We start from the raw sequence: 6,001 nt of genomic DNA, 5'->3' as shown, positions 1-6,001 counted from the left end.
TCACAGCAGAGGAAGGATAATCTTGGAGCCAGCAGTTACATGGAAACAGCCTCTTAACACTCCAGCTCTCTGAGCAGTAGCAGTTCTCTGGCAGTCAAGTTTTGCAGTGTTATTCTACAAGTTTGTCCTGGAAGCTCAGCCTGGATTTTGTTCCTCCAGTGGTTCTAATCATTTTTAGACTGCTTCTGTTTGCATTAGTTAGAATGGTTTACTTTACTTGCAACTAAATTCTGACTACAGTGTATCCTACAATTAGCCTCATTTCATCTAGAGTGATTTTTCTGAAAGTTTAAAACTCAAGTCCAGTAATGATACCACCCTTGCTTAAAATCTTCCAATGTCCCTGATGTCTTTAATATAAAGTCTAAACATTTTAATCTTGTTTGAGAGGTCCTGCATGACCTGGTCCTCCTGACCTCTGCAGACTCATCTTTACCCATGTGCCCTCTGACCAAGCTGGCCTTCCATTCAAGTCCTTAAGATGACCATGCACTGATCTCTCTGCACATGCAATTCTCCCTATGTGGAACACTTTTGACCTGTCTTCTCTTGGCTAGCTCTCATTTCTATCTTGGTCTAAAGGTTACGCCCTTCAGGAAACCTTCTCTGACTCCACCACCCATCATTACCAACAAAACTCTAGGTTCGGCACCCCCCCCCCCACCTTGTGCTCCCATATTACCCTGGCCTTCCCCTTTGAAATGCTTACTGCACTGTATTAGGATTGCCAATTTAAAACTGTGCCCACCTCCATTATACCATATGATCCTGGTGGAAGTTTCCATGTCTAAATTAGTCTCTATTTTATACCCTGTACTCAGGGAATACCTGGCCCAGATTTAGGTGTACAAATGGGATAAAGTAATAAAGAAGTGCATCTTAAGCAGAGAGTCTAACATCTATTAGAGTTATGTTTTAGAAAAACACTCACATGGCCATGTGCAGAAGGAACTAAAATGGGGTCAGTTGGGGGGAAGGGGCTGAAGTAGAAAGTCCAATGGGTTTGGTCTGATCCTCTACAGTATTAGTGAGGATGGAAAGGAGGAGCATACTTCAGAAAAACTGATAATACTCGAGAAGTAATGAGACAGGGCCTTATAAAATCTTTTGACATTTCAATTCAATTTAATTAACATTTTTTGAGTACCTACTCTACGCAAAGCACTGTATTAGGTTATGTGATATGGCTATTGTTAAGATATTATCCTAATCCTGGAGACTGCAAGGGTTTCTCTTGGAGACTGCAAGGGTTTCAGCAGGCTAGTGGAGACACAAATACTTGAATACCAGGCAGAAAAGTGAGTGGAGAAGGAACTGGAGTTAATGTTTTGAGGCTAGTAGTTTGTGTCCCCAGGGCAGTGCACTGTGGTGAAGAAAAACATGGCCTGGAGACAGAACATAGGAATCCTATTTCTTCACTTCCCATTAACTAGTACTATGATCCTGGACAATTTGTTCAACTTCTTAGGCTAATTTTCTCATTTGTAAAATGAAGTTCTTGATTGAAATGACTCTTAAAATTCTATTATCTTATATATTGGTATCTTTAAAATGTGTGCAGCATTTCTACTACATTTTCATATCATCTAATTAAAATGTCCATGTATTTTAAATAGTGCTTTAGGATCAATATTTTAACTTCTCCTACAGTATTTAAAAGAAGACAAAGACGTAACATGGTCACAAACTGCAAGTCATGGTTTCTTGAGTCTATGCGATGGCAGATAGTATCTTTTGCCAACTAGGTACAGTCTACCCAAATGTGCCTTCTTTAACAAAATTTTTTCCCACAGGGTGTGTAGACAAGAGAGAAAGAAATATGGAAAGGGAGAGGGAAAAAGCGCACCCCTAAGTGGGCATGGTCACACTACAATCTTTTCTCTGTTCCTCCATCCTGTTGAGATTTGGAGCACACACGCACTCATCACCTTTTTAAAAATTACTTATTTATTTAGAATTATTTTATTTAGTTTTATTTATTCATTCATTTATTTCAATTTGATCACAGAGAGACACAGAAAGAGAAAGTGAGAGAGAAGCCACCAAGTCTGGGACTCGAACCATAGTCAACCATGTGAGAGTGTCCAGCACCTTAACCACCGTGCCACCTGCTTGTCCCCCCCCTTTTTTTTTGAGAGGGTTTTTGCTATAGGGCGCGTGCACTCGCCAGACAGAGAGCGACATAGGGGACCAGACAGAGAGAGACATAGAGACAGAAAGCGAGAAATCACCCCCCAGAGGGGATGGTCATGCCACAATCCCGTCTCCTCCATTCTCCTCTCAGGATCTTGGGCACGCACGCACACGCACCCGGCGTGTTTTAAGCCGCCGGGTCCGGGATGTGAACCGCAGTCGACTACGTGGGAGTCCAGCGACATAGCCATTACGCTAACTGCTGGTTCCCTCCATGCAGTTATTTTTGTAATACACATTTCCCTTGAACTTGCTGAAGAGCCCCTCATAGAACTGGTGGTAGGAGAGATGATGGTGGAACTGTCTGGGAATATCTGTTCCTTGCAGGCATTCAGGAATTTGGGCTGATGGAGACTTAATCATCTGCAATACATGAATTCCAAGGATACTCCCAAGTACATAGCTAGGAGACAAAAGCAGGTTTGGGGAGGGAGGGGAAGAGGGAAGAGGCTTTCATGTGGAAGGTTTTTATGAGACAGACATGATGTCACTTCCATCCATATTTCCTTGACCTGACCTCACCCTCGTGGGCAAACCGAACTGCAGGGGAGGCTGGGGAACAGGGTCTAACTAGGTGCTAAGGAAGAGGAAGGACAGACTTTGATTATTATATGATGGTCTCTGGTCTCTGCCTTACCCAGGGATTCTGTCTAGCAGTTCCTTCTCAATTTCTTCCTTTCTACCTTATGTCTGTAGCTGCTGACAAAATATTTCAAGGGTGATAACTACTTGCCGTGAGTAGTTGAAAAATATTTTTAGAGTAGTGATATCATCAAGTTAGCATCTGATTTTTATGGTGTAACTTTCAGGTTTCTCTAAATGCTGAAATGTGTGCTTTAGAATATTAGAGTAAACTAGTTTGTAAAGGGTATGCAATGACCATAGGTCATTTTGGGTTGTGCATATAGACTGAGCTTCAGGTTCATATAACTGGGAATATTACTCTCCTAATATTATCAGTTAATGAGGTCAGCAATGCAAAAATTCAGACCTTGTTTCCTTTAGATCACTTGTCTGGGAAAATTATGAAACAACTGCTGGCTTTTCAGTTAGCATTACAGATTTTTTGGTGCAGAGCAGCAGTTCTCAAAGTGTGGTCCTTGGACTAGCAACATCAGCCTCATTGGGGGACTTTTTAGAAATCCATTTTCAGGCCTTACCTCAAACCTGCTGAATCAGAAACTCTGAGAATGAGGCCCAGCAATCTGTGTTTTCACAAACTGTCTGGAAGGATATGCTAGCAATTAAGACTTGAGATAGACTATTGCTGAATCATTTCATTTCAAGGACCAGGTCAAAACATTATTTGACATTGTTTAAAAGAATCTTTCTTATCACTGAGGATTAACAGTGATACAAAAAACTTGGGACCAGCAGATGGTATAGTGGTTACCTCGCTGGACTCCCATGTATTTGACCTTCATTTGTGCCTTGGACCCAACGGCTTAAAACTCATGCCAGGTGCATGTATGTGCATGCCCAAAATCCTGAGAGGAGAATGGAGAAGGGATTGAGGCATGGTCATCCCCTGGAGAATGACTTCTCACTTTTTGTCTCTCTAGTAAGCGCACACACCCTGTAGAAAAATCTCTCCCCCCAAAAGGAGTGATAATCAACAGAATGAAGATTGCTAAGCACCTGAAAGTCACAAATGACAGCCATGGAAATCTAAGGTTCTGATAAACCTCTCAAGAGGTTCCCTAAAATAAATGTTTTCAGGGCCAGTCAGGTGGCATAATGGTTAGGGTGGCTGGATCCCACGATGCAGACTGCATCATTCGAGTCCTGGATCCAGAGGCTTTAAAAACCCACCAGGTATACGTGTATGAGTGCCCAAAATGTCAAGAGAAGAATGGAGGAGAATGGATTGCTGCATGGCCATTCCCCCTGGAGGGTGCTTTCTCTTTCTCTCTCTTTCTGATGAGAGCATGCATTCTGTAACAAATTAAAAACAAAAACTAATGTATTTACATGTTTGATTGGTGACTGTTCCTCTGACCAAACCTTTGGGTTTATCTCTGAAAGACTTGGAATTTTGTGTTAGGAGAAACAGTTTTAGAGCTTCAGGAGTGAGTCCATATCTTGTATTTGTATCCTCATTACCTTCCAGAGTGCCCAGCATAGAGTGGATTTAATAATAAACATTTATGATAAATGAACGAAAGAATAAAGTAGTCATCTCATGGATTCAGGTTCTTAAGTAATTTCTGCTAATATCTTGGGATCACTTAAAATAATCTTTTTTTGGATAGTTTATTCTAGTATTAAATAACACTAAGAGAAGAAAAAGAATACTGGCTGCCTCATGTATGTGGCCAGTCTTTGTAGGAGTTTAGGATTTTATCTACTAAATAGTAAGAATAATGCCCTGGGTCCAGCAGGTGGCATAGTGGTTAGGGCACTGGACTCCCACATGGCTGACCAAAGTTCAAGTCCTGGAGTGGGGCAGCTTGAAAATCACACTGTATGTGTGTGTGGATGCTCAAAATCACAGGAGGAGAATACAGGAGAAGGGACTGAGATTTAGCCATCCCTCCTGGGGGGTCATTTCTCACTTGCCTTCTCTCTCTGTCTGTCTCTTTCCAGCAAGTTCACATGCCCCATGGCAGAAGCCTAAACCACAACAAAATGATAAAAAAAATAAATAAAAGAATAATGCCTCAACTCCTGAGAAAGAGCGAGTGAGAGGAAAGCACAAAAACAACCTATATGAAGCTAGTGTTTGTTCTGTTTTTTGCTAGATCTGTGAAAGATCTGTTATTGTAAGCCGACTTCTACCATGATTAACCCAGGACTTCTCAACCTCATCACCACTGCCATTTGGGGCCAGATCATTCTTTGCTGCAGGGCTGTCCTCTGTATTGTAGGAGGTGGAGTAGCATCCCTGTTCTTTACCCACTAGACGCTAGCAGCATCACTTCTTCCCAACTGTAACAAGTAAGATGTCTCCAGAAACTGCCAAGTGTGTCCTAAGGAGTAAAACTGCCCAGGTTGAGAATCAATGCTTTAACACAGTATTAATAGGAGAATAGTAATTTTTCCACATTTTATTCAAAGCTATGGAAACAGGCTTCAAGAAAGAACATATGTTCCCCATTTCTCTTTAGCTCATCATTGAGGACTTTGGCAGTGACAGCTCTGTCTATTTTGAAATGATTTGGTTCACAAATCCTCATTATTTTAGGCCAGTTTTCTCATTGGGACAACTTTATCTTTGGAAATGCAAATTTACTAACTCTAAGCATCTTTTTTACACTTATCATTATCTTCTAGACTGATTCAGCACTGAATTCCATTATTTGGAATTTTTATTTAACAATTTCTAAATTATATAGAGACAGGCTAAAAGAACTTTATATGAGTCCATACTATAGAGTTACCAGCTAACTGAATGGTTTTTTATCTACTTCATTACAATACTAAAAAAAAAAAACCATGTAAGTAAAAACTTAAATAAAATCTAGTAATAGCCTCTATTACCTGCTACCCCAAGATTCTGTCCCCGGAAAGAAAGTGATCCATAGAATTAGTAGGGTGTTTTTTTAGACACCAGGAAGTAAATTCCAGGAGTATTAGTGAATTTCTATGCTGGATTCCCACGTAGTTGACCGTGGTTCGTGTCCTGGCTTAAAACTCACGCCGGGCGCGTGTGCGTGCGTGCCCAAGATCCCGAGAGGAGAATGGAGGAGAAGGGATTGCGGCGTGACCATCCCCCCTGGGGGGTGATTTCTCGCTTTCTGTCTCTATGTCTCTCTCTGTCTGTCTGGCGAGCGCACGCGCCCTACAGTGAAAATCTCTCCAAAAAAAA

This window comes from Tupaia chinensis, unplaced genomic scaffold (genome assembly GCF_000334495.1).
Source record: "Tupaia chinensis unplaced genomic scaffold, TupChi_1.0 Scaffold000567_1, whole genome shotgun sequence".
In the NCBI taxonomy this organism is placed as follows: Eukaryota; Metazoa; Chordata; class Mammalia; order Scandentia; family Tupaiidae; genus Tupaia; species Tupaia belangeri.
The sequence above is the reverse complement of the archived record's forward strand: the minus strand, read 5'-3'. Positions refer to the sequence as shown.